The sequence below is a fragment of the Diadema setosum genome, chromosome 16 (assembly GCF_964275005.1).
Source record: "Diadema setosum chromosome 16, eeDiaSeto1, whole genome shotgun sequence".
Lineage (NCBI taxonomy): Eukaryota > Metazoa > Echinodermata > Echinoidea > Diadematoida > Diadematidae > Diadema > Diadema setosum.
The window spans coordinates 2,705,805-2,710,857 of NC_092700.1; positions in this window are offsets into that span (position 1 = coordinate 2,705,805).

A 5,053-nucleotide genomic window follows, 5' to 3' on the forward strand; every position below is an offset into this window, starting at 1 on the left:
ATTCCGCACTCCTTTCATCCCAATCAGATGGGCTTCTTATGGGACTTCAGTTTGCAAACATCACAGGGGGAAGGGGACACGGATAGGGAAAAAAGGGGGGAAGGGAGGAGCTAGGTCATTGGATTTAAGGATGTAGGTTTTAAAGGCGACCAAAATTCTCCCTCTTATTAATGCATATTTAGGCTAATTTATTTAGAAATCGGATATGCAAAATACATTATTCTGACGAGACTTACAAGAGCAGAGATGAAAAGACAGGTTTAGAAAGGAGTCAAGGAGCTGATGCTTAAAACATTAAAAAGAACATAAAATCAGCGGAATGTTTTGCCAAGTGAAATGATATTCTAACGTTTTTGTCACCTTTCGTATTTTCTACTTACTGAAGACCCTGTATAAAGATGGCTGCCTTTATAAAAAGGTGTTTGAATGAATGCGTTCTTCTCGGCAGTAACTTGAAAATCCATGAATCTACTTTGTGAGACATGCTGACATGTTAGAAAATGGAGTGATGCCTTTAACTTTTGGGCTGAGATGGTAGACTTTGGTGGGGAGGGTCCCGGCACCCATGTTTGCCCCTCTCCACAAAATCATTCTCGATGCAGCTGAAAAAAGATCGAGGTCATGTTGACTGTGAGGTATTGAAATGAAAACAGTTGAGAAAGCTTTCTTCAACATTATAGTGCGCTCTCAACACAACCCAGTTTGAGGACGTTTCGATGAATTGTGTGCCCTTTTTATAGAACTTCGAAGGAAAAACTACACTTATATTGCAGATCTTATTCGATGTTTTTGCTTTCAGAGGGCCATATATGTTTAGGAAAATAAAAGATAATAAAAAATAGATAACAAAGAAGAATACCAACTGTTGCGACTGGAGACTACATGTACCGTATACCGGGTGTTGAATATAGGATGAAAGGGTAAAATGATTTCTCACCCATATAACATCCGCTCCCATCCACATCTTCAGTCATATCAGTGCCTATATACTGCATGTCATGATTATTTTAAATCTTAATGAAATTGGTTTTGATAACTGAATTTTAGATCATAGCAAACCTACTCTGGTCTTAGAAAGAATGAAAACTTCGTAAACCTCCCGGTCTCTGCATTACCAATAGATGCAATTTTGTTAAGGAGGAAATGATTAAATCGTCGGTTGAGAATGATAAGGGCGTTAAGTTGCCACTAAACATAGTGTTCACGACCACTTAACGCCCTTCTCATTCTCAACAGACGAAATGCTATTCACATTATTTTTGTTGTCTTTATTGATTTGAGACTGGGTGAGTGGCAAAACTTATCTTAAAGTTAGGCAATTCTGAAGAGCATGTATACTCAAGCATGTATGGAAAAACCTTTCGGGTTTGAATATTTGTCTGATTTCTTTCAGTTGAAGATACATTGAAGATGAAATTCGAAATCAGTCTTCTTCTTTTCTTTTTTTTTCAAATACAGGTATAATCATGCAAGAACTTTTATATTTGTTGTCTGTTGTTTCGTGTCAAGACTGTACAGTCCTGTTCTACATCTGTGCTTGAAATCTTCAAGCTTTGGGAAAAAAAAAACTATTAATTTTGAAAATCAAAATGTAAAAAGAGTGTCGTTTCGGAGTACCTTGAAAAGGTAGAATTTTGTACCTACATCCTCTCTAGATTTTTTTTTTCTCTCCAAAGCACTCATCTATTGTGCATCGCTGTTGCAGAAACTTGACAATTTTCTTGTTCAGAGCCTAATTCAAACATATAATAATTAGAAAGATTGTTTTGTTAATGCCTGACGTAGGATCTATACCTAGACTTATTCTTGCAGATGTTTTTAAGGAAATTTCGCCTTTGCTTCCCGCGACTAGTCCCACACTCTCACGGACTATCACCTTTTCAAATGCAAGTGATGCCCTAAAAGTGATGTTTTTACGTGAGTATTTGTGTTTCACAATGAGCGAAGGAGGTAATTAACATGTAATGGATGCAACCTCACCAAACACCATGTCCGTTCATTTTGAGGAATTGTTCACCCACGAAAATTGGCACAATTTAGTGCAGGCGTTTGTATTGTGTTCACCAGACGGCATCTACCAAACTAGGGATTCATAGGGGACATACACCTTCAGGCGAGATAAGGAACATGAGAAAACATTTTCGGAAGCGGAATGTATCTGGCACCATCCATATAAACCTGATAGATCTTTTGAGAACGACGTGGGCGACCTTCAGGAGAGAACAAATAGAAGCCTGACGATGTCTGTCCGCAGCAGACCATCTTCAGACTGCCGTGTGCCCAAAACCTGCGTGTTAGTGTTCGTTATACTCTATTCTAGGCTGGCTTGCCAGTGCTTGTGTCACGATGACCTGAATTTGACAAACAAAACTGGAATGATCAGAAACGCTTTGTTCTAGACGATCGACGCTCAGATCACCAACTTTGATCAAACTTTTCCAGCGCTTTTACGAGACAATCTACCGACAGTAAACAGAACAACCCTAACATTATGAATTAGAATGTAAGGAAAATTCTCCTGGTGATGTGTGTAAACGGAGCCGGACTTTAACTTAAGGGGGAAAATAGATAAGAATGTAAGCTTCCAAAATCACCAACATCATGACGAGTAATGATTATGAAGAAAACGCAATAAATGGTATCATTTTAGTGCGTTGTCCTTATAAAACTCTAATAAGACTGTAAGACTCCTAGCCTTTTTCTTTTGATTGTGAGTGTTTGTAGGGACAATCAGTTTGTCTATGCGCAGATAGTATACAAATCGATGTTATTTTTTCTTTGTATTTTTTTTTTGCTTACTATACAACTGCTTGCTATTTTAAGGAATACATGAAATGCGATACTCAAAGACGAACGAAATAGACCCAGCTTTCATTAACCATCATTTTTGTTTGACGGTATAACCAGTGTATTTTTTTTTTCAAAATCGTTATAGATATTAAATACGTTTTGTCAATACCATCTGACAGTAATCTTTTATATTATCCAATTATGTTGTGAAGATTTCTTTCCTACCCCTGTGTCAGAAAGATTGCACGTTCGAATATGACTAGGAAGAAAAAGAATTACTTACAGAATGATCTCAATATGGCCATGCGTATTGTTCTTGAAACCTACGTGAATAAACTGAGTGTATCAATAATTCAGAATTATCTTGACAAGCCGCAACACTTTACAGAGTTCTGAATGCTTTGATGTACTAAAATCACCCAATGACCACAAACCTGCACGGCGGACTAGATAGATGTCAGGGCTCTGAAAATAAACAATACATTGGTATGAAAGACTTTTAGCATTGTCTTGAATTCAAGCGTTCAGTGCAATTTTCGGATGTACTGAGTAGTTATTATCGTGTATACAACATCGTGTAAACAACAGGGTGGAAAAGAGAAAGACAGATAACCTAACAAAATAGGCGGACAGTCCTGAGACGAAAATTAGAGTTATCTTGTCGGATAGAACATCCTTGACGTAAAAACTGCAGAGCAGAAAGTTATTGATAATTATAGTCGGCTTCGCCATATAGGAAAAGTCGATGCTAACCGATCTTCAAAGACTTCTTAATTATCTCAGCAGGTGTTAGCGTGTCTCTGTCATCACTTTATACTGATGACTATCTTTTGTTTGTTTGTTTGTTTGTTTGTTTCGTACAAGTAAGTTCCTTTTTTTTTATACCTGCCATCATACTCATAGGAAACATGGCATGGCTGCCATCTATTTCACCATAATTACAACAGCAAAGAAAATCCTAGAAAGAAGTCTAGTGGTGTGACCAACAGGTGTTGGCCAATTCAGTCTCTTCTTTGCGCCTTACGACGGAGAATGGAAGAGTGTTGGAGTGTTACTCAAGAGAACAGCTACTTGCTCTTGCTGACAAAAACAGCTAGTCCTTGCAACTGAATACACAATCATGTTTTTGATGGCCTGGGGGTCCTAAACGGTTAGGCCACGCCCAACTTTCTCAGAAAACAAAGTTTTCATCCGAGGCATCCTGACTCAACGGCAAAAGTTGATTGGAGCTGGTTTCCATGGGAACAAGAACTGTTCGCTACTTGTAGAGCTGCGTCAATGCAATCATGTTGTCAAACTAAGTGAGTTGCATGTGTTAGAAACAGGCACTCATGGGAGGTGTGTTCCTTCCCCAACGTAGCAGAGGTTGTGCTCTATAAAAAAGAATGCAATACCTGTTAATCAAAAAAAATAAATAAATAAAGATATACTTAAAGAAAAGTTCGTTATTCCGAAGGTTCGTCAGTACGTTTTTTTTTTTTCTTCTTTTTTCATTTCTTTTTTTTATTCGGACTATCGAACCTTTATAGGAATGCCTACCCTTCGGAATTATTCCACATAATCTTTCAGGATCAACGAACCCTATTTCATTTTCGGATTAACTCATAGAACAGCAGTAGGCCAAAACGAAATTCGTTGTGGTTTTTTTTTTTTTTTCGGAATAACTCAAACCTTCAAAATAACAAAACCTTTGGATTAACGAACATCACCAGGTATCTACATTTCCTATCTATGATGATAAATCAATCAACTTTCTTTTTGCCGATCTGAAGACTGTCGGAATTTTGGTCGTTAGTACTAGTTGCGCTAACAGTGCTGCTAAGCTATTTCATTTCCACATATACATATAATGATAAATGATTATTATAATTGTTTTTATCATCATTAGTACCATCATTGTCATCATTATCACTATTATCATCATTACTGTTATTATTCTTATTATTCTTATCATCATCATCATCTTCATTATAGCATAATAATGGTTATTCACAATCATTTGCATTACCTGATCACGTTTGAGAAGTAGGCAAAAGTGTCATCAGTGACGTTGGTAGTATTGACCAGTCATTAAGGTCCACACTGATTCTCCGCCAGAAACGCGTGCCACTTTCTAGTAGAAGATGTGAGTTGTACTCGCTTGGCATCCCGTGGACTATAGGAGGCGGTATTCAGTTTTCTGCCTTCATATGAATCATCTGCCGAGCATTGCGTGACATCAAAATAACCTGTCTGGATAGAACAAAAACACCCAGTTTCAGTT